The sequence below is a fragment of the Ranitomeya imitator genome, unplaced genomic scaffold (assembly GCF_032444005.1).
Source record: "Ranitomeya imitator isolate aRanImi1 unplaced genomic scaffold, aRanImi1.pri SCAFFOLD_252, whole genome shotgun sequence".
Classification (NCBI taxonomy): domain Eukaryota; kingdom Metazoa; phylum Chordata; class Amphibia; order Anura; family Dendrobatidae; genus Ranitomeya; species Ranitomeya imitator.
Window position 1 is genome coordinate 122,176 of NW_027193687.1, and position 22,001 is coordinate 144,176.

General features: G+C 41.3%; 22 non-coding genes across 22 annotated transcripts; 7 read left to right on the forward strand and 15 right to left on the reverse strand.

Annotated features, from left to right (window-relative positions):
* Positions 1 to 25: 25 nt before the first annotated feature.
* Positions 26 to 97, reverse strand: TRNAE-UUC (transfer RNA glutamic acid (anticodon UUC)). The gene has a single exon. It is a non-coding gene; the product is annotated as a tRNA-Glu (tRNA).
* An 88-nt stretch (positions 98 to 185) lies between these two features.
* On the forward strand, positions 186 to 258 carry TRNAM-CAU (transfer RNA methionine (anticodon CAU)). The gene has a single exon. It is a non-coding gene; the product is annotated as a tRNA-Met (tRNA).
* Positions 259 to 1,718: 1,460 nt separating this feature from the next.
* TRNAE-UUC (transfer RNA glutamic acid (anticodon UUC)) lies at positions 1,719 to 1,790 on the reverse strand. Its single transcript has one exon. It is a non-coding gene; the product is annotated as a tRNA-Glu (tRNA).
* Positions 1,791 to 1,878: 88 nt separating this feature from the next.
* Positions 1,879 to 1,951, forward strand: TRNAM-CAU (transfer RNA methionine (anticodon CAU)). Its single transcript has one exon. It is a non-coding gene; the product is annotated as a tRNA-Met (tRNA).
* Positions 1,952 to 2,273: 322 nt separating this feature from the next.
* TRNAE-CUC (transfer RNA glutamic acid (anticodon CUC)) lies at positions 2,274 to 2,345 on the reverse strand. Its single transcript has one exon. It is a non-coding gene; the product is annotated as a tRNA-Glu (tRNA).
* A 1,081-nt stretch (positions 2,346 to 3,426) lies between these two features.
* On the reverse strand, positions 3,427 to 3,498 carry TRNAE-UUC (transfer RNA glutamic acid (anticodon UUC)). The gene has a single exon. It is a non-coding gene; the product is annotated as a tRNA-Glu (tRNA).
* A 483-nt stretch (positions 3,499 to 3,981) lies between these two features.
* Positions 3,982 to 4,053, reverse strand: TRNAE-CUC (transfer RNA glutamic acid (anticodon CUC)). The gene has a single exon. It is a non-coding gene; the product is annotated as a tRNA-Glu (tRNA).
* A 1,065-nt stretch (positions 4,054 to 5,118) lies between these two features.
* On the reverse strand, positions 5,119 to 5,190 carry TRNAE-UUC (transfer RNA glutamic acid (anticodon UUC)). The gene has a single exon. It is a non-coding gene; the product is annotated as a tRNA-Glu (tRNA).
* Positions 5,191 to 5,278: 88 nt separating this feature from the next.
* Positions 5,279 to 5,351, forward strand: TRNAM-CAU (transfer RNA methionine (anticodon CAU)). Its single transcript has one exon. It is a non-coding gene; the product is annotated as a tRNA-Met (tRNA).
* A 616-nt stretch (positions 5,352 to 5,967) lies between these two features.
* Positions 5,968 to 6,039, reverse strand: TRNAE-CUC (transfer RNA glutamic acid (anticodon CUC)). The gene has a single exon. It is a non-coding gene; the product is annotated as a tRNA-Glu (tRNA).
* A 1,067-nt stretch (positions 6,040 to 7,106) lies between these two features.
* TRNAE-UUC (transfer RNA glutamic acid (anticodon UUC)) lies at positions 7,107 to 7,178 on the reverse strand. Its single transcript has one exon. It is a non-coding gene; the product is annotated as a tRNA-Glu (tRNA).
* Positions 7,179 to 12,605: 5,427 nt separating this feature from the next.
* On the reverse strand, positions 12,606 to 12,677 carry TRNAE-CUC (transfer RNA glutamic acid (anticodon CUC)). The gene has a single exon. It is a non-coding gene; the product is annotated as a tRNA-Glu (tRNA).
* Positions 12,678 to 13,742: 1,065 nt separating this feature from the next.
* On the reverse strand, positions 13,743 to 13,814 carry TRNAE-UUC (transfer RNA glutamic acid (anticodon UUC)). Its single transcript has one exon. It is a non-coding gene; the product is annotated as a tRNA-Glu (tRNA).
* Positions 13,815 to 13,902: 88 nt separating this feature from the next.
* On the forward strand, positions 13,903 to 13,975 carry TRNAM-CAU (transfer RNA methionine (anticodon CAU)). The gene has a single exon. It is a non-coding gene; the product is annotated as a tRNA-Met (tRNA).
* A 322-nt stretch (positions 13,976 to 14,297) lies between these two features.
* TRNAE-CUC (transfer RNA glutamic acid (anticodon CUC)) lies at positions 14,298 to 14,369 on the reverse strand. The gene has a single exon. It is a non-coding gene; the product is annotated as a tRNA-Glu (tRNA).
* A 1,067-nt stretch (positions 14,370 to 15,436) lies between these two features.
* On the reverse strand, positions 15,437 to 15,508 carry TRNAE-UUC (transfer RNA glutamic acid (anticodon UUC)). Its single transcript has one exon. It is a non-coding gene; the product is annotated as a tRNA-Glu (tRNA).
* An 88-nt stretch (positions 15,509 to 15,596) lies between these two features.
* Positions 15,597 to 15,669, forward strand: TRNAM-CAU (transfer RNA methionine (anticodon CAU)). The gene has a single exon. It is a non-coding gene; the product is annotated as a tRNA-Met (tRNA).
* Positions 15,670 to 15,991: 322 nt separating this feature from the next.
* TRNAE-CUC (transfer RNA glutamic acid (anticodon CUC)) lies at positions 15,992 to 16,063 on the reverse strand. Its single transcript has one exon. It is a non-coding gene; the product is annotated as a tRNA-Glu (tRNA).
* Positions 16,064 to 17,130: 1,067 nt separating this feature from the next.
* On the reverse strand, positions 17,131 to 17,202 carry TRNAE-UUC (transfer RNA glutamic acid (anticodon UUC)). Its single transcript has one exon. It is a non-coding gene; the product is annotated as a tRNA-Glu (tRNA).
* Positions 17,203 to 17,290: 88 nt separating this feature from the next.
* Positions 17,291 to 17,363, forward strand: TRNAM-CAU (transfer RNA methionine (anticodon CAU)). The gene has a single exon. It is a non-coding gene; the product is annotated as a tRNA-Met (tRNA).
* A 322-nt stretch (positions 17,364 to 17,685) lies between these two features.
* Positions 17,686 to 17,757, reverse strand: TRNAE-CUC (transfer RNA glutamic acid (anticodon CUC)). Its single transcript has one exon. It is a non-coding gene; the product is annotated as a tRNA-Glu (tRNA).
* Positions 17,758 to 18,990: 1,233 nt separating this feature from the next.
* On the forward strand, positions 18,991 to 19,063 carry TRNAM-CAU (transfer RNA methionine (anticodon CAU)). The gene has a single exon. It is a non-coding gene; the product is annotated as a tRNA-Met (tRNA).
* Positions 19,064 to 22,001: the final 2,938 nt, after the last annotated feature.

The window sequence follows — 22,001 nt, forward strand, 5'->3', positions numbered from 1 at the left end:
TGGCAGTAGTACAGAAAAAAGTGAATTCCCATACCGGGAGTCGAACCCGGGCCGCCTGGGTGAAAACCAGGAATCCTAACCGCTAGACCATATGGGAATAGATATCTTCAAGCTCGTTGACAATATGAAAAAAATAAGTTTCGTGCCTTGCACAAGAAGTGTCTGCAGATTAGCTTGTGTGTCTTGCCTCGTTAGCGCAGTAGGTAGCGCGTCAGTCTCATAATCTGAAGGTCGTGAGTTCGATCCTCACACGGGGCAGCATATTCCTCTTTTCTTAAGAGATATTGTCCCCAATTTAGAACTTTCCCTTTCAGTTCTAAAATGATTCTGATAATGAAGAAATTGTGAGCCCAAATGACAGACAGTACAAATGGGTTGTTGAGTCTCTTAACACCTTTGGTGTAAAAAGAGGTAGTTGGGAATGATTTGAGCTATGAAACCAAACTCAGTCTTGCGCCAAAAGTCGCAATGAATGGACAAAAAGCTGGTGCTCAGCATTTTTGACGGTTAAGTCCAAATTGTACCTGAGATACGTTTGACTGAAAATAACGCATCAGTAGTTAGTACAGAAAAGGGTACTTTCCCATACGGGAGTCGAACCCGGGCCGCCTGGGTGAGAACCAGGAATCCTAACCGCTAGACCATATGGGAAATGATGCATAGCGGTATCAGTGACAATGTAAAAAAAAGAAGTTTACTACTTGACACAAGAAACTTCTGCAGTTCAATTTGCGCAACTTGCCTCGTTAACACAGTAGGAAGCAAATCCGTCTCATAAGCTAAAGGTTGAACTTTTGATGCTCAGAAGAGGCACTGGCCCCTTGTTTTTTCAATCAATTCTGTCTCCATCTTTGCTAGAGAGCCACCGATTTTTCCCATTCAGTACCAAAACATAACCGATTGCAGCAAAGAGGAGAGCTCTAATAACAGACAGGGAAAAAAGGGTTGCTGAGTCCCTTAAAACCTAGGAGTTACAAGTGAGAAATAAGAATGGTTTGAGCGTTGACCTCAAATGGTATGTGGTGCAAATAAATAACCCAAAACTCTGGTGGTTGACATTTTTGCTGCATAGAGCAGTTCCAACCTAAACTGATTCCATCTACAAGGTTCGTGGCAGTTTTTGAATGTGCGTACATATGCCAAAGGAGGTCACTCCCATAGCAGGAATTGAACCAGTCAACCAGCTATGCTAGGTCCTTTTCCGCATGGGGCAAGCTTTACACTAACCAACAAGACAGGTTTAAAAAAAAAAAAAAAAAAAAGAAGTTTTTTGCTTTGATTAAATAAATTTTACATTACTAAAGCTAAAACTTGCCACATGAACACCATAATTAGCATATCAGTTGGCAATCTGAAGAATATGAGTTTATTCCTCACACGTGGTACTACTCCCTCCTTTTCTCAGGAGACTGTGTTACCAACTCAGAACTTTCCCATTAATTTCTGAAATGTTTCCGATTGGAAATGAAGTAGGAGCCCTAATGACAGACAGAACACATGGATTGTTGGGCCCCTAACACTTTGGAGTAAAAAGGTGTAGTTGAGAATGAGTTAAGCTATGAAACAAAATTAAATCTTGTGCAAAAGGTCAGAATGAATGAAAAATACCCTGGTGTTCAGCATTTTTGACTGCAAAGTGCAAATTCTATCTGAAGTACTTTTATTTGCAAAACACATTTCAGTCTTTGAATGTTGGCAGTAGTACAGAAAAAAGTGAATTCCCATACCGGGAGTCGAACCCGGGCCGCCTGGGTGAAAACCAGGAATCCTAACCGCTAGACCATATGGGAATAGATACCTTCAAGCTCGTTGACAATATGAAAAAAATAAGTTTCGTGCCTTGCACAAGAAGTGTCTGCAGATTAGCTTGTGTGTCTTGCCTCGTTAGCGCAGTAGGTAGCGCGTCAGTCTCATAATCTGAAGGTCGTGAGTTCGATCCTCACACGGGGCAGCATATTCCTCTTTTCTTAAGAGATATTGTCCCCAATTTAGAACTTTCCCTTTCAGTTCTAAAATGATTCTGATAATGAAGAAATTGTGAGCCCAAATGACAGACAGTACAAATGGGTTGTTGAGTCTCTTAACACCTTTGGTGTAAAAAGAGGTAGTTGGGAATGATTTGAGCTATGAAACCAAACTCAGTCTTGCGCCAAAAGTCGCAATGAATGGACAAAAAGCTGGTGCTCAGCATTTTTGACGGTTAAGTCCAAATTGTACCTGAGATACGTTTGACTGAAAATAACGCATCAGTAGTTAGTACAGAAAAGGGTACTTTCCCATACCGGGAGTCGAACCCGGGCCGCCTGGGTGAGAACCAGGAATCCTAACCGCTAGACCATATGGGAAATGATGCATAGCGGTATCAGTGACAATGTAAAAAAAAGAAGTTTACTACTTGACACAAGAAACTTCTGCAGTTCAATTTGTGCAACTTGCCTCGTTAACACAGTAGGAAGCAAATCCGTCTCATAAGCTAAAGGTTGAACTTTTGATGCTCAGAAGAGGCACTGGCCCCTTGTTTTTTCAATCAATTCTGTCTCCATCTTTGCTAGAGAGCCACCGATTTTTCCCATTCAGTACCAAAACATAACCGATTGCAGCAAAGAGGAGAGCTCTAATAACAGACAGGGAAAAAAGGGTTGCTGAGTCCCTTAAAACCTAGGAGTTACAAGTGAGAAATGAGAATGGTTTGAGCGTTGACCTCAAATGGTATGTGGTGCAAATAAATAACCCAAAACTCTGGTGGTTGACATTTTTGCTGCATAGAGCAGTTCCAACCTAAACTGATTCCATCTACAAGGTTCGTGGCAGTTTTTGAATGTGCGTACATATGCCAAAGGAGGTCACTCCCATAGCAGGAATTGAACCAGTCAACCAGCGATGCTAGGTCCTTTTCCGCATGGGGCAAGCTTTACACTAACCAACAAGACAGGTTTAAAAAAAAAAAAAAAAAAAAAAAAAAAAAAAAAAGAGGTTTTTTGCTTTGATTAAATAAATTTTACATTACTAAAGCTAAAACTTTCCACATGAACACCATAATTAGCATATCAGTTGGCAATCTGAAGAATATGAGTTTATTCCTCACATGTGGTACTACTCCCTCCTTTTCTCAGGAGACTGTGTTACCAACTCAGAACTTTCCCATTAATTTCTGAAATGTTTCCGATTGGAAATGAAGTAGGAGCCCTAATGACAGACAGAACACATGGATTGTTGGGCCCCTAACACTTTGGAGTAAAAAGGTGTAGTTGAGAATGAGTTAAGCTATGAAACAAAATTAAATCTTGTGCAAAAGGTCAGAATGAATGGAAAATACCCTGGTGTTCAGCATTTTTGACTGCAAAGTGCAAATTCTATCTGAAGTACTTTTATTTGCAAAACACATTTCAGTCTTTGAATGTTGGCAGTAGTACAGAAAAAAGTGAATTCCCATACCGGGAGTCGAACCCGGGCCGCCTGGGTGAAAACCAGGAATCCTAACCGCTAGACCATATGGGAATAGATACCTTCAAGCTCGTTGACAATATGAAAAAAATAAGTTTCGTGCCTTGCACAAGAAGTGTCTGCAGATTAGCTTGTGTGTCTTGCCTCGTTAGCGCAGTAGGTAGCGCGTCAGTCTCATAATCTGAAGGTCGTGAGTTTGATCCTCACACGGGGCAGCATATTCCTCTTTTCTTAAGAGATATTGTCCCCAATTTAGAACTTTCCCTTTCAGTTCTAAAATGATTCTGATAATGAAGAAATTGTGAGCCCAAATGACAGACAGTACAAATGGGTTGTTGAGTCTCTTAACACCTTTGGTGTAAAAAGAGGTAGTTGGGAATGATTTGAGCTATGAAACCAAACTCAGTCTTGCGCCAAAAGTCGCAATGAATGGACAAAAAGCTGGTGCTCAGCATTTTTGACGGTTAAGTCCAAATTGTACCTGAGATACGTTTGACTGAAAATAACGCATCAGTAGTTAGTACAGAAAAGGGTACTTTCCCATACCGGGAGTCGAACCCGGGCCGCCTGGGTGAGAACCAGGAATCCTAACCGCTAGACCATATGGGAAATGATGCATAGCGGTATCAGTGACAATGTAAAAAAAAGAAGTTTACTACTTGACACAAGAAACTTCTGCAGTTCAATTTGCGCAACTTGCCTCGTTAACACAGTAGGAAGCAAATCCGTCTCATAAGCTAAAGGTTGAACTTTTGATGCTCAGAAGAGGCACTGGCCCCTTGTTTTTTCAATCAATTCTGTCTCCATCTTTGCTAGAGAGCCACCGATTTTTCCCATTCAGTACCAAAACATAACCGATTGCAGCAAAGAGGAGAGCTCTAATAACAGACAGGGAAAAAAGGGTTGCTGAGTCCCTTAAAACCTAGGAGTTACAAGTGAGAAATAAGAATGGTTTGAGCGTTGACCTCAAATGGTATGTGGTGCAAATAAATAACCCAAAACTCTGGTGGTTGACATTTTTGCTGCATAGAGCAGTTCCAACCTAAACTGATTCCATCTACAAGGTTCGTGGCAGTTTTTGAATGTGCGTACATATGCCAAAGGAGGTCACTCCCATAGCAGGAATTGAACCAGTCAACCAGCGATGCTAGGTCCTTTTCCGCATGGGGCAAGCTTTACACTAACCAACAAGACAGGTTTAAAAAAAAAAAAAAAAAAGAGGTTTTTTGCTTTGATTAAATAAATTTTACATTACTAAAGCTAAAACTTTCCACATGAACACCATAATTAGCATATCAGTTGGCAATCTGAAGAATATGAGTTTATTCCTCACATGTGGTACTACTCCCTCCTTTTCTCAGGAGACTGTGTTACCAACTCAGAACTTTCCCATTAATTTCTGAAATGTTTCCGATTGGAAATGAAGTAGGAGCCCTAATGACAGACAGAACACATGGATTGTTGGGCCCCTAACACTTTGGAGTAAAAAGGTGTAGTTGAGAATGAGTTAAGCTATGAAACAAAATTAAATCTTGTGCAAAAGGTCAGAATGAATGAAAAATACCCTGGTGTTCAGCATTTTTGACTGCAAAGTGCAAATTCTATCTGAAGTACTTTTATTTGCAAAACACATTTCAGTCTTTGAATGTTGGCAGTAGTACAGAAAAAAGTGAATTCCCATACCGGGAGTCGAACCCGGGCCGCCTGGGTGAAAACCAGGAATCCTAACCGCTAGACCATATGGGAATAGATACCTTCAAGCTCGTTGACAATATGAAAAAAATAAGTTTCGTGCCTTGCACAAGAAGTGTCTGCAGATTAGCTTGTGTGTCTTGCCTCGTTAGCGCAGTAGGTAGCGCGTCAGTCTCATAATCTGAAGGTCGTGAGTTCGATCCTCACACGGGGCAGCATATTCCTCTTTTCTTAAGAGATATTGTCCCCAATTTAGAACTTTCCCTTTCAGTTCTAAAATGATTCTGATAATGAAGAAATTGTGAGCCCAAATGACAGACAGTACAAATGGGTTGTTGAGTCTCTTAACACCTTTGGTGTAAAAAGAGGTAGTTGGGAATGATTTGAGCTATAATAATAATAATAAATAATAATCTTTATTTTTATATAGCGCTAACATATTCCGCAGCGCTTTACAGTTTGCACACATTATCATCACTGTCCCCGATTGGGCTCACAATCTAGAATTCCTATCAGTATGTCTTTGGAATGTGGGAGGAAACCGGAGTGCCCGGAGGAAACCCACGCAAACACGGAGAGAACATACAAACTCTTTGCAGATGTTGTCCTGAGTGGGATTAGAACCCAGGACCCCAGCGCTGCAAGGCTGTAGTGCTAACCACTGCGCCACCGTGCTGCCCAGCTATGAAACCAAACTCAGTCTTGCGCCAAAAGTCGCAATGAATGGACAAAAAGCTGGTGCTCAGCATTTTTGACGGTTAAGTCCAAATTGTACCTGAGATACGTTTGACTGAAAATAACGCATCAGTAGTTAGTACAGAAAAGGGTACTTTCCCATACCGGGAGTCGAACCCGGGCCGCCTGGGTGAGAACCAGGAATCCTAACCGCTAGACCATATGGGAAATGATGCATAGCGGTATCAGTGACAATGTAAAAAAAAGAAGTTTACTACTTGACACAAGAAACTTCTGCAGTTCAATTTGCGCAACTTGCCTCGTTAACACAGTAGGAAGCAAATCCGTCTCATAAGCTAAAGGTTGAACTTTTGATGCTCAGAAGAGGCACTGGCCCCTTGTTTTTTCAATCAATTCTGTCTCCATCTTTGCTAGAGAGCCACCGATTTTTCCCATTCAGTACCAAAACATAACCGATTGCAGCAAAGAGGAGAGCTCTAATAACAGACAGGGAAAAAAGGGTTGCTGAGTCCCTTAAAACCTAGGAGTTACAAGTGAGAAATAAGAATGGTTTGAGCGTTGACCTCAAATGGTATGTGGTGAAAATAAATAACCCAAAACTCTGGTGGTTGACATTTTTGCTGCATAGAGCAGTTCCAACCTAAACTGATTCCATCTACAAGGTTCGTGGCAGTTTTTGAATGTGCGTACATATGCCAAAGGAGGTCACTCCCATAGCAGGAATTGAACCAGTCAACCAGCGATGCTAGGTCCTTTTCCGCATGGGGCAAGCTTTACACTAACCAACAAGACAGGTTTAAAAAAAAAAAAAAAAAAAAGAAGTTTTTTGCTTTGATTAAATAAATTTTACATTACTAAAGCTAAAACTTTCCACATGAACACCATAATTAGCATATCAGTTGGCAATCTGAAGAATATGAGTTTATTCCTCACATGTGGTACTACTCCCTCCTTTTCTCAGGAGACTGTGTTACCAACTCAGAACTTTCCCATTAATTTCTGAAATGTTTCCGATTGGAAATGAAGTAGGAGCCCTAATGACAGACAGAACACATGGATTGTTGGGCCCCTAACACTTTGGAGTAAAAAGGTGTAGTTGAGAATGAGTTAAGCTATGAAACAAAATTAAATCTTGTGCAAAAGGTCAGAATGAATGAAAAATACCCTGGTGTTCAGCATTTTTGACTGCAAAGTGCAAATTCTATCTGAAGTACTTTTATTTGCAAAACACATTTCAGTCTTTGAATGTTGGCAGTAGTACAGAAAAAAGTGAATTCCCATACCGGGAGTCGAACCCGGGCCGCCTGGGTGAAAACCAGGAATCCTAACCGCTAGACCATATGGGAATAGATACCTTCAAGCTCGTTGACAATATGAAAAAAATAAGTTTCGTGCCTTGCACAAGAAGTGTCTGCAGATTAGCTTGTGTGTCTTGCCTCGTTAGCGCAGTAGGTAACATAGTTAGTAAGGTCGAAAAAAGACATTTGTCCATCCAGTTCAGCCTATATTCCATCATAATAAATACCCAGATCTACGTCCTTCTACAGAACCTAATAATTGTATGATACAATATTGTTCTGCTCCAGGAAGACATCCAGGCCTCTCTTGAACCCCTCGACTGAGTTTGCCATCACCACCTCCTCAGGCAAGCAATTCCAGATTCTCACTGCCCTAACAGTAAAGAATCCTCTTCTATGTTGGTGGAAAAACCTTCTCTCCTCCAGATGCAAAGAATGCCCCCTTGTGCCCGTCACCTTCCTTGTTATAAACAGATCCTCAGCGAGATATTTGTATTGTCCCCTTATATACTTATACATGGTTATTAGATCGCCCCTCAGTCGTCTTTTTTCTAGACTAAATAATCCTAATTTCGCTAATCTATCTGGGTATTGTAGTTCTCCCATCCCCTTTATTAATTTTGTTGCCCTCCTTTGTACTCTCTCTAGTTCCATTATATCCTTCCTGAGCACCGGTGCCCAAAACTGGACACAGTACTCCATGTGCGGTCTAACTAGGGATTTGTACAGAGGCAGTATAATGCTCTCATCATGTGTATCCAGACCTCTTTTAATGCACCCCATGATCCTGTTTGCCTTGGCAGCTGCTGCCTGGCACTGGCTGCTCCAGGTAAGTTTATCATTAACTAGGATCCCCAAGTCCTTCTCCCTGTCAGATTTACCCAGTGGTTTCCCGTTCAGTGTGTAATGGTGATATTGATTCCCTCTTCCCATGTGTATACCCTTACATTTATCATTGTTAAACCTCATCTGCCACCTTTCAGCCCAAGTTTCCAACTTATCCAGATCCATCTGTAGCAGAATACTATCTTCTCTTGTATTAACTGCTTTACATAGTTTTGTATCATCTGCAAATATCGATATTTTACTGTGTAAACCTTCTACCAGATCATTAATGAATATGTTGAAGAGAACAGGTCCCAATACTGACCCCTGCGGTACCCCACTGGTCACAGCGACCCAGTTAGAGACTATACCATTTATAACCACCCTCTGCTTTCTATCACTAAGCCAGTTACTAACCCATTTACACACATTTTCCCCCAGACCAAGCATTCTCATTTTGTGTACCAACCTCTTGTGCGGCACGGTATCAAACGCTTTGGAAAAATCGAGATATACCACGTCCAATGACTCACCGTGGTCCAGTCTATAGCTTACCTCTTCATAAAAACTGATTAGATTGGTTTGACAGGAGCGATTTCTCATAAACCCATGCTGATATGGAGTTAAACAGTTATTCTCATTGAGATAATCCAGAATAACATCCCTCAGAAACCCTTCAAATATTTTACCAACAATAGAGGTTAGACTTACTGGCCTATAATTTCCAGGTTCACTTTTAGAGCCCTTTTTGAATATTGGCACCACATTTGCTATGCGCCAGTCCTGCGGAACAGACCCTGTCGCTATAGAGTCACTAAAAATAAGAAATAATGGTTTATCTATTACATTACTTAGTTCTCTTAGTACTCGTGGGTGTATGCCATCCGGACCCGGAGATTTATCTATTTTAATCTTATTTAGCCGGTTTCGCACCTCTTCTTGGGTTAGATTGGTGACCCTTAATATAGGGTTTTCATTGTTTCTTGGGATTTCACCTAGCATTTCATTTTCCACCGTGAATACCGTGAAGAAGAAGGTGTTTAATATGTTAGCTTTTTCCTCGTCATCTACAACCATTCTTTCCTCACTATTTTTTAAGGGGCCTACATTTTCAGTTTTTATTCTTTTACTATTGATATAGTTGAAGAACAGTTTGGGATTAGTTTTACTCTCCTTAGCAATGTGCTTCTCTGTTTCCTTTTTGGCAGCTTTAATTAGTTTTTTAGATAAAGTATTTTTCTCCCTATAGTTTTTTAGAGCTTCAATGGTGCCATCCTGCTTTAGTAGTGCAAATGCTTTCTTTTTACTGTTAATTGCCTGTCTTACTTCTTTGTTTAGCCACATTGGGTTTTTCCTATTTCTAGTCCTTTTATTCACACAAGGTATAAACCGCTTACACTGCCTATTTAGGATGTTCTTAAACATTTCCCATTTATTATCTGTATTCTCATTTCTGAGGATATTGTCCCAGTCTACCAGATTAAGGGCATCTCTAAGCTGGTCAAACTTTGCCTTCCTAAAGTTCAATGTTTTTGTGACTCCCTGACAAGTCCCCCTAGTGAAAGACAGGTGAAACTGCACAATATTGTGGTCGCTATTTCCTAAATGCCCAACCACCTGCAGATTTGTTATTCTGTCAGGTCTATTAGATAGTATTAGGTCTAAAAGTGCTGCTCCTCTGGTTGGATTCTGCACCAATTGTGAAAGATAATTTTTCTTGGTTATTAGCAGAAACCTGTTGCCTTTATGGGTTTCACAGGTTTCTGTTTCCCAGTTAATATCCGGGTAGTTAACCCTGCTGTTCTGTTCGGTCTGGGGAGACCTATTTTGAACTTTGGTATTTTTTGGGGTGTTCAAGATGCGGTTCTGAAACTTGTGGTTGATTGACTTAAATGAGGATGGGTCGGTCGGCCACGGGTTTCAGAGCCGCATCTTGAATATTTTAAAGAATATTGAAGTTCAAAGTCGGTCATTTTTGACCAACAGAACAGCAGGGTTAAAGTCCCCCATAACCAGGACCTCATTATGGGTTGCAGCTTCATCTATCTGCTTTAGAAGTAGACTTTCCATGGTTTCTGTTATATTTGGGGGTTTGTAACAGACCCCAATGAGAATTTTGTTACCATTTTTCCCTCCATGAATTTCAACCCATATGGACTCGACATCCTCATTCCCTTCGCTAATATCCTCCCTTAAAGTGGACTTTAGACAAGACTTTACATAGAGACAAACCCCTCCTCCTCTCCGATTTTTACGATCCTTTCTAAACAGACTGTAACCCTGTAAGTTAACTGCCCAGTCATAGCTTTCATCTAACCATGTCTCGGTTATTCCCACTATGTCAAAGTTACCTGTAGATATTTCTGCTTCTAGTTCTTCCATCTTGTTTGTCAGGCTTCTGGCGTTTGCGAGCATGCAGTTTAGAGGATTTTGTTTTGTTCCAATCTCCTCACTGTGGATTGTTTTAGAAATGTTCTTACCTCCCTTCTGAGTATGTTTTCCTGGGTCGTCTTTGTTCGAGTCTAATGTTTTTCTTCCCGTCCCCTCTTCTTCTAGTTTAACGCCCTCCTGATGAGTGTAGCGAGTCTTCTGGCGAATGTGTGTTTCCCAGGTTTGTTGAGGTGTAGTCCGTCTCTGGCGAGGAGTCCATCATACCAGTAATTCACACCGTGGTCCAGGAATCCAAATCCTTGTTGTCTGCACCATCGTCTTAGCCAGTTGTTTGCATCAAGGATCCTGTTCCATCTCCTGGTGCCATGCCCGTCTACTGGAAGGATAGAAGAAAAAACTACCTGTGCATCCAGTTCCTTTACTTTCTTCCCCAACTCTTCAAAGTCCTTGCAGATTGTCGGTAGGTCCTTCCTTGCCGTGTCATTGGTGCCAACATGTATCAGAAGAAATGGGTGGACGTCCTTGGAGCTGAAGAGCTTTGGTATCCTATCGGTCACATCCTTGATCATCGCACCTGGAAGGCAGCATACTTCTCTTGCAGTTATGTCCGGTCTGCAGATGGCTGCTTCGGTGCCTCTCAGTAGTGAGTCTCCCACCATCACCACTCTTCGTTGCTTCTTGGCTGTACTTTTTGCTGTCACTTGTTGCTGTGTGCCCTTTTCTTTTTTGCTTGCTGGTATTGCTTCATTCTTAGGTGTGCCATCTTCATCCTCTACAAAGATTTGATATCGGTTCTTCAGTTGTGTGGTTGGTGATTTCTCCATGGTCTTCTTGCTTCTTTTGGTCACATGCTTCCACTCATCTGCTTTTGGAGGTTCTCTGACACTTTTTGCACCTTCTGTGACCAGTAGAGATGCTTCTGTTCTGTCTAGAAAGTCTTCATTCTCTTTGATGAGTTTCAAAGTTGCTATTCTTTCTTCCAGATCCCGCACCTTTTCTTCTAAAAGGGCCACTAGTCTACACTTCTGACAGGTGAAATTGGATTCTTCTTCTGGTCGATCTGTGAACATGTAGCACATGCTGCAGCTCACCATGTAGGTTGTCACATCTGCCATGTTGCTCCTAGATCCTGCTGACTTGCTGTGTGTTTTACTTCTTGTGTAATCTACTCAGCCAAGCTCTCTTGCAATAATGTCCTACAGGCAAAAATTACGGCGCGCGGTTTGGTGATGCTTTCGAAGCAGCTGGTCCCGGCTGTACCCAACGATCTTCTAGCTTAGGGAGACTTCGCTTCTCCCAGAAGGCACCTGGAATATGCAAATTAGCCTCCTGAAGCTTGAATCCCTGGTTTGGTGATGCTTTCGAAGCAGCTGGTCCCGGCTGTACCCAACGATCTTCTAGCTTAGGGAGACTTCGCTTCTCCCAGAAGGCACCTGGAATATGCAAATTAGCCTCCTGAAGCTTGAATCCCTGGTTTGGTGATGCTTTCGAAGCAGCTGGTCCCGGCTGTACCCAACGATCTTCTAGCTTAGGGAGACTTCGCTTCTCCCAGAAGGCACCTGGAATATGCAAATTAGCCTCCTGAAGCTTGAATCCCTAGTTTGGTGATGCTTTCGAAGCAGCTGGTCCCGGCTGTACCCAACGATCTTCTAGCTTAGGGAGACTACGCTTCTCCCAGAAGGCACCTGGAATATGCAAATTAGCCTCCTGAAGCTTGAATCCCTGGTTTGTAAAAATGCTGAGCACCAGCTTTTTGTCCATTCATTGCGACTTTTGGCGCAAGACTGAGTTTGGTTTCATAGCTCAAATCATTCCCAACTACCTCTTTTTACACCAAAGGTGTTAAGAGACTCAACAACCCATTTGTACTGTCTGTCATTTGGGCTCACAGGTAGCGCGTCAGTCTCATAATCTGAAGGTCGTGAGTTCGATCCTCACACGGGGCAGCATATTCCTCTTTTCTTAAGAGATATTGTCCCCAATTTAGAACTTTCCCTTTCAGTTCTAAAATGATTCTGATAATGAAGAAATTGTGAGCCCAAATGACAGACAGTACAAATGGGTTGTTGAGTCTCAAAAGTACAAAAGAGGTAGTTGGGAATGATTTGAGCTATGAAACCAAACTCAGTCTTGCGCCAAAAGTCGCAATGAATGGACAAAAAGCTGGTGCTCAGCATTTTTGACGGTTAAGTCCAAATTGTACCTGAGATACGTTTGACTGAAAATAACGCATCAGTAGTTAGTACAGAAAAGGGTACTTTCCCATACCGGGAGTCGAACCCGGGCCGCCTGGGTGAGAACCAGGAATCCTAACCGCTAGACCATATGGGAAATGATGCATAGCGGTATCAGTGACAATGTAAAAAAAAGAAGTTTACTACTTGACACAAGAAACTTCTGCAGTTCAATTTGCGCAACTTGCCTCGTTAACACAGTAGGAAGCAAATCCGTCTCATAAGCTAAAGGTTGAACTTTTGATGCTCAGAAGAGGCACTGGCCCCTTGTTTTTTCAATCAATTCTGTCTCCATCTTTGCTAGAGAGCCACCGATTTTTCCCATTCAGTACCAAAACATAACCGATTGCAGCAAAGAGGAGAGCTCTAATAACAGACAGGGAAAAAAGGGTTGCTGAGTCCCTTAAAACCTAGGAGTTACAAGTGAGAAATAAGAATGGTTTGAGCGTTGACCTCAAATGGTATGTGGTGCAAATAAATAACCCAAAACTCTGGTGGTTGACATTTTTGCTGCATAGAGCAGTTCCAACCTAAACTGATTCCATCTACAAGGTTCGTGGCAGTTTTTGAATGTGCGTACATATGCCAAAGGAGGTCACTCCCATAGCAGGAATTGAACCAGTCAACCAGCGATGCTAGGTCCTTTTCCGCATGGGGCAAGCTTTACACTAACCAACAAGACAGGTTTAAAAAAAAAAAAAAAAAAGAAGTTTTTTGCTTTGATTAAATAAATTTTACACTACTAAAGCTAAAACTTTCCACATGAACACCATAATTAGCATATCAGTTGGCAATCTGAAGAATATGAGTTTATTCCTCACATGTGGTACTACTCCCTCCTTTTCTCAGGAGACTGTGTTACCAACTCAGAACTTTCCCATTAATTTCTGAAATGTTTCCGATTGGAAATGAAGTAGGAGCCCTAATGACAGACAGAACACATGGATTGTTGGGCCCCTAACACTTTGGAGTAAAAAGGTGTAGTTGAGAATGAGTTAAGCTATGAAACAAAATTAAATCTTGTGCAAAAGGTCAGAATGAATGAAAAATACCCTGGTGTTCAGCATTTTTGACTGCAAAGTGCAAATTCTATCTGAAGTACTTTTATTTGCAAAACACATTTCAGTCTTTGAATGTTGGCAGTAGTACAGAAAAAAGTGAATTCCCATACCGGGAGTCGAACCCGGGCCGCCTGGGTGAAAACCAGGAATCCTAACCGCTAGACCATATGGGAATAGATACCTTCAAGCTCGTTGACAATATGAAAAAAATAAGTTTCGTGCCTTGCACAAGAAGTGTCTGCAGATTAGCTTGTGTGTCTTGCCTCGTTAGCGCAGTAGGTAGCGCGTCAGGCTCATAATCTGAAGGTCGTGAGTTCGATCCTCACACGGGGCAGCATATTCCTCTTTTCTTAAGAGATATTGTCCCCAATTTAGAACTTTCCCTTTCAGTTCTAAAATGATTCTGATAATGAAGAAATTGTGAGCCCAAATGACAGACAGTACAAATGGGTTGTTGAGTCTCTTAACACCTTTGGTGTAAAAAGAGGTAGTTGGGAATGATTTGAGCTATGAAACCAAACTCAGTCTTGCGCCAAAAGTCGCAATGAATGGACAAAAAGCTGGTGCTCAGCATTTTTGACGGTTAAGTCCAAATTGTACCTGAGATACGTTTGACTGAAAATAACGCATCAGTAGTTAGTACAGAAAAGGGTACTTTCCCATACCGGGAGTCGAACCCGGGCCGCCTGGGTGAGAACCAGGAATCCTAACCGCTAGACCATATGGGAAATGATGCATAGCGGTATCAGTGACAATGTAAAAAAAAGAAGTTTACTACTTGACACAAGAAACTTCTGCAGTTCAATTTGCGCAACTTGCCTCGTTAACACAGTAGGAAGCAAATCCGTCTCATAAGCTAAAGGTTGAACTTTTGATGCTCAGAAGAGGCACTGGCCCCTTGTTTTTTCAATCAATTCTGTCTCCATCTTTGCTAGAGAGCCACCGATTTTTCCCATTCAGTACCAAAACATAACCGATTGCAGCAAAGAGGAGAGCTCTAATAACAGACAGGGAAAAAAGGGTTGCTGAGTCCCTTAAAACCTAGGAGTTACAAGTGAGAAATAAGAATGGTTTGAGCGTTGACCTCAAATGGTATGTGGTGCAAATAAATAACCCAAAACTCTGGTGGTTGACATTTTTGCTGCATAGAGCAGTTCCAACCTAAACTGATTCCATCTACAAGGTTCGTGGCAGTTTTTGAATGTGCGTACATATGCCAAAGGAGGTCACTCCCATAGCAGGAATTGAACCAGTCAACCAGCGATGCTAGGTCCTTTTCCGCATGGGGCAAGCTTTACACTAACCAACAAGACAGGTTTAAAAAAAAAAAAAAAAAAAAGAAGTTTTTTGCTTTGATTAAATAAATTTTACATTACTAAAGCTAAAACTTTCCACATGAACACCATAATTAGCATATCAGTTGGCAATCTGAAGAATATGAGTTTATTCCTCACATGTGGTACTACTCCCTCCTTTTCTCAGGAGACTGTGTTACCAACTCAGAACTTTCCCATTAATTTCTGAAATGTTTCCGATTGGAAATGAAGTAGGAGCCCTAATGACAGACAGAACACATGGATTGTTGGGCCCCTAACACTTTGGAGTAAAAAGGTGTAGTTGAGAATGAGTTAAGCTATGAAACAAAATTAAATCTTGTGCAAAAGGTCAGAATGAATGAAAAATACCCTGGTGTTCAGCATTTTTGACTGCAAAGTGCAAATTCTATCTGAAGTACTTTTATTTGCAAAACACATTTCAGTCTTTGAATGTTGGCAGTAGTACAGAAAAAAGTGAATTCCCATACCGGGAGTCGAACCCGGGCCGCCTGGGTGAAAACCAGGAATCCTAACCGCTAGACCATATGGGAATAGATACCTTCAAGCTCGTTGACAATATGAAAAAAATAAGTTTCGTGCCTTGCACAAGAAGTGTCTGCAGATTAGCTTGTGTGTCTTGCCTCGTTAGCGCAGTAGGTAGCGCGTCAGTCTCATAATCTGAAGGTCGTGAGTTCGATCCTCACACGGGGCAGCATATTCCTCTTTTCTTAAGAGATATTGTCCCCAATTTAGAACTTTCCCTTTCAGTTCTAAAATGATTCTGATAATGAAGAAATTGTGAGCCCAAATGACAGACAGTACAAATGGGTTGTTGAGTCTCTTAACACCTTTGGTGTAAAAAGAGGTAGTTGGGAATGATTTGAGCTATGAAACCAAACTCAGTCTTGCGCCAAAAGTCGCAATGAATGGACAAAAAGCTGGTGCTCAGCATTTTTGACGGTTAAGTCCAAATTGTACCTGAGATACGTTTGACTGAAAATAACGCATCAGTAGTTAGTACAGAAAAGGGTACTTTCCCATACCGGGAGTCGAACCCGGGCCGCCTGGGTGAGAACCAGGAATCCTAACCGCTAGACCATATGGGAAATGATGCATAGCGGTATCAGTGACAATGTAAAAAAAAGAAGTTTACTACTTGACACAAGAAACTTCTGCAGTTCAATTTGCGCAACTTGCCTCGTTAACACAGTAGGAAGCAAATCCGTCTCATAAGCTAAAGGTTGAACTTTTGATGCTCAGAAGAGGCACTGGCCCCTTGTTTTTTCAATCAATTCTGTCTCCATCTTTGCTAGAGAGCCACCGATTTTTCCCATTCAGTACCAAAACATAACCGATTGCAGCAAAGAGGAGAGCTCTAATAACAGACAGGGAAAAAAGGGTTGCTGAGTCCCTTAAAACCTAGGAGTTACAAGTGAGAAATAAGAATGGTTTGAGCGTTGACCTCAAATGGTATGTGGTGCAAATAAATAACCCAAAACTCTGGTGGTTGACATTTTTGCTGCATAGAGCAGTTCCAACCTAAACTGATTCCATCTACAAGGTTCGTGGCAGTTTTTGAATGTGCGTACATATGCCAAAGGAGGTCACTCCCATAGCAGGAATTGAACCAGTCAACCAGCGATGCTAGGTCCTTTTCCGCATGGGGCAAGCTTTACACTAACCAACAAGACAGGTTTAAAAAAAAAAAAAAAAAAAAGAAGTTTTTTGCTTTGATTAAATAAATTTTACATTACTAAAGCTAAAACTTTCCACATGAACACCATAATTAGCATATCAGTTGGCAATCTGAAGAATATGAGTTTATTCCTCACATGTGGTACTACTCCCTCCTTTTCTCAGGAGACTGTGTTACCAACTCAGAACTTTCCCATTAATTTCTGAAATGTTTCCGATTGGAAATGAAGTAGGAGCCCTAATGACAGACAGAACACATGGATTGTTGGGCCCCTAACACTTTGGAGTAAAAAGGTGTAGTTGAGAATGAGTTAAGCTATGAAACAAAATTAAATCTTGTGCAAAAGGTCAGAATGAATGAAAAATACCCTGGTGTTCAGCATTTTTGACTGCAAAGTGCAAATTCTATCTGAAGTACTTTTATTTGCAAAACACATTTCAGTCTTTGAATGTTGGCAGTAGTACAGAAAAAAGTGAATTCCCATACCGGGAGTCGAACCCGGGCCGCCTGGGTGAAAACCAGGAATCCTAACCGCTAGACCATATGGGAATAGATACCTTCAAGCTCGTTGACAATATGAAAAAAATAAGTTTCGTGCCTTGCACAAGAAGTGTCTGCAGATTAGCTTGTGTGTCTTGCCTCGTTAGCGCAGTAGGTAGCGCGTCAGTCTCATAATCTGAAGGTCGTGAGTTCGATCCTCACACGGGGCAGCATATTCCTCTTTTCTTAAGAGATATTGTCCCCAATTTAGAACTTTCCCTTTCAGTTCTAAAATGATTCTGATAATGAAGAAATTGTGAGCCCAAATGACAGACAGTACAAATGGGTTGTTGAGTCTCTTAACACCTTTGGTGTAAAAAGAGGTAGTTGGGAATGATTTGAGCTATGAAACCAAACTCAGTCTTGCGCCAAAAGTCGCAATGAATGGACAAAAAGCTGGTGCTCAGCATTTTTGACGGTTAAGTCCAAATTGTACCTGAGATACGTTTGACTGAAAATAACGCATCAGTAGTTAGTACAGAAAAGGGTACTTTCCCATACCGGGAGTCGAACCCGGGCCGCCTGGGTGAGAACCAGGAATCCTAACCGCTAGACCATATGGGAAATGATGCATAGCGGTATCAGTGACAATGTAAAAAAAAGAAGTTTACTACTTGACACAAGAAACTTCTGCAGTTCAATTTGCGCAACTTGCCTCGTTAACACAGTAGGAAGCAAATCCGTCTCATAAGCTAAAGGTTGAACTTTTGATGCTCAGAAGAGGCACTGGCCCCTTGTTTTTTCAATCAATTCTGTCTCCATCTTTGCTAGAGAGCCACCGATTTTTCCCATTCAGTACCAAAACATAACCGATTGCAGCAAAGAGGAGAGCTCTAATAACAGACAGGGAAAAAAGGGTTGCTGAGTCCCTTAAAACCTAGGAGTTACAAGTGAGAAATAAGAATGGTTTGAGCGTTGACCTCAAATGGTATGTGGCGCAAATAAATAACCCAAAACTCTGGTGGTTGACATTTTTGCTGCATAGAGCAGTTCCAACCTAAACTGATTCCATCTACAAGGTTCGTGGCAGTTTTTGAATGTGCGTACATATGCTAAAGGAGGTCACTCCCATAGCAGGAATTGAACCAGTCAACCAGCGATGCTAGGTCCTTTTCCGCATGGGGCAAGCTTTACACTAACCAACAAGACAGGTTTTAAAAAAAAAAAAAAAAAAAAAAAAAGAAGTTTTTTGCTTTGATTAAATAAATTTTACATTACTAAAGCTAAAACTTTCCACATGAACACCATAATTAGCATATCAGTTGGCAATCTGAAGAATATGAGTTTATTCCTCACATGTGGTACTACTCCCTCCTTTTCTCAGGAGACTGTGTTACCAACTCAGAACTTTCCCATTAATTTCTGAAATGTTTCCGATTGGAAATGAAGTAGGAGCCCTAATGACAGACAGAACACATGGATTGTTGGGCCCCTAACACTTTGGAGTAAAAAGGTGTAGTTGAGAATGAGTTAAGCTATGAAACAAAATTAAATCTTGTGCAAAAGGTCAGAATGAATGAAAAATACCCTGGTGTTCAGCATTTTTGACTGCAAAGTGCAAATTCTATCTGAAGTACTTTTATTTGCAAAACACATTTCAGTCTTTGAATGTTGGCAGTAGTACAGAAAAAAGTGAATTCCCATACCGGGAGTCGAACCCAGGCCGCCTGGGTGAAAACCAGGAATCCTAACCGCTAGACCATATGGGAATAGATACCTTCAAGCTCGTTGACAATATGAACAAAATAAGTTTCGTGCCTTGCACAAGAAGTGTCTGCAGATTAGCTTGTGTGTCTTGCCTCGTTAGCGCAGTAGGTAGCGCGTCAGTCTCATAATCTGAAGGTCGTGAGTTCGATCCTCACACGGGGCAGCATATTCCTCTTTTCTTAAGAGATATTGTCCCCAATTTAGAACTTTCCCTTTCAGTTCTAAAATGATTCTGATAATGAAGAAATTGTGAGCCCAAATGACAGACAGTACAAATGGGTTGTTGAGTCTCTTAACACCTTTGGTGTAAAAAGAGGTAGTTGGGAATGATTTGAGCTATGAAACCAAACTCAGTCTTGCGCCAAAAGTCGCAATGAATGGACAAAAAGCTGGTGCTCAGCATTTTTGACGGTTAAGTCTAAATTGTACCTGAGATACGTTTGACTGAAAATAACGCATCAGTAGTTAGTACAGGAAAGGGTACTTTCCCGTGCCGGGAGTCGAACCCGGGCCGCCTGGGTGAGAACCAGGAATCCTAACCGCTAGACCATATGGGAAATGATGCATTGCGGTATCAGTGACAATGTAAAAAAAAGAAGTTTACTACTTGACACAAGAAACTTCTGCAGTTCAATTTGCGCAACTTGCCTCGTTAACACAGTAGGAAGCAAATCCGTCTCATAAGCTAAAGGTTGAACTTTTGATGCTCAGAAGAGGCACTGGCCCCTTGTTTTTTCAATCAATTTGTTTTCACTAGGGGGACTTGTCAGGGAGTCACAAAAACATTGAACTTTAGGAAGGCAAAGTTTGAACAGCTTAGAGATGCCCTTAATCTGGTAGACTGGGACAATATCCTCAGAAATGAGAATACAGATAATAAATGGGAAATGTTTAAGAACATCCTAAATAGGCAGTGTAAGCGGTTTATACCTTGTGGGAATAAAAGGACTAGAAATAGGAAAAACCCAATGTGGCTAAACAAAGAAGTAAGACAGGCAATTAACAGTAAAAAGAAAGCATTTGCACTACTAAAGCAGGATGGCACCATTGAAGCTCTAAAAAACTATAGGGAGAAAAATACTTTATCTAAAAAACTAATTAAAGCTGCCAAAAAGGAAACAGAGAAGCACATTGCTAAGGAGAGTAAAACTAATCCCAAACTGTTCTTCAACTATATCAATAGTAAAAGAATAAAAACTGAAAATGTAGGCCCCTTAAAAAATAGTGAGGAAAGAATGGTTGTAGATGACGAGGAAAAAGCTAACATATTAAACACCTTCTTCTCCACGGTATTCACGGTGGAAAATGAAATGCTAGGTGAAATCCCAAGAAACAATGAAAACCCTATATTAAGGGTCACCAATCTAACCCAAGAAGAGGTGCGAAACCGGCTAAATAAGATTAAAATAGATAAATCTCCGGGTCCGGATGGCATACACCCACGAGTACTAAGAGAACTAAGTAATGTAATAGATAAACCATTATTTCTTATTTTTAGTGACTCTATAGCGACAGGGTCTGTTCCGCAGGACTGGCGCATAGCAAATGTGGTGCCAATATTCAAAAAGGGCTCCAAAAGTGAACCTGGAAATTATAGGCCAGTAAGTCTAACCTCTATTGTTGGTAAAATATTTGAAGGGTTTCTGAGGGATGTTATTCTGGATTATCTCAATGAGAATAACTGTTTAACTCCATATCAGCATGGGTTTATGAGAAATCGCTCCTGTCAAACCAATCTAATCAGTTTTTATGAAGAGGTAAGCTATAGACTGGACCACGGTGAGTCATTGGACGTGGTATATCTCAATTTTTCCAAAGCGTTTGATACCGTGCCGCACAAGAGGTTGGTACACAAAATGAGAATGCTTGGTCTGGGGGAAAATGTGTGTAAATGGGTTAGTAACTGGCTTAGTGATAGAAAGCAGAGGGTGGTTATAAATGGTATAGTCTCTAACTGGGTCGCTGTGACCAGTGGGGTACCGCAGGGGTCAGTATTGGGACCTGTTCTCTTCAACATATTCATTAATGATCTGGTAGAAGGTTTACACAGTAAAATATCGATATTTGCAGATGATACAAAACTATGTAAAGCAGTTAATACAAGAGAAGATAGTATTCTGCTACAGATGGATCTGGATAAGTTGGAAACTTGGGCTGAAAGGTGGCAGATGAGGTTTAACAATGATAAATGTAAGGTTATACACATGGGAAGAGGGAATCAATATCACCATTACACACTGAACGGGAAACCACTGGGTAAATCTGACAGGGAGAAGGACTTGGGGATCCTAGTTAATGATAAACTTACCTGGAGCAGCCAGTGCCAGGCAGCAGCTGCCAAGGCAAACAGGATCATGGGGTGCATTAAAAGAGGTCTGGATACACATGATGAGAGCATTATACTGCCTCTGTACAAATCCCTAGTTAGACCGCACATGGAGTACTGTGTCCAGTTTTGGGCACCGGTGCTCAGGAAGGATATAATGGAACTAGAGAGAGTACAAAGGAGGGCAACAAAATTAATAAAGGGGATGGGAGAACTACAATACCCAGATAGATTAGCGAAATTAGGATTATTTAGTCTAGAAAAAAGACGACTGAGGGGCGATCTAATAACCATGTATAAGTATATAAGGGGACAATACAAATATCTCGCTGAGGATCTGTTTATACCAAGGAAGGTGACGGGCACAAGGGGGCATTCTTTGCGTCTGGAGGAGAGAAGGTTTTTCCACCAACATAGAAGAGGATTCTTTACTGTTAGGGCAGTGAGAATCTGGAATTGCTTGCCTGAGGAGGTGGTGATGGCGAACTCAGTCGAGGGGTTCAAGAGAGGCCTGGATGTCTTCCTGGAGCAGAACAATATTGTATCATACAATTATTAGGTTCTGTAGAAGGACGTAGATCTGGGGATTTATTATGATGGAATATAGGCTGAACTGGATGGACAAATGTCTTTTTTCGGCCTTACAAACTATGTTACTATGTTACTATGTAATTCTGTCTCCATCTTTGCTAGAGAGCCACCGATTTTTCCCATTCAGTACCAAAACATAACCGATTGCAGCAAAGAGGAGAGCTCTAATAACAGACAGGGAAAA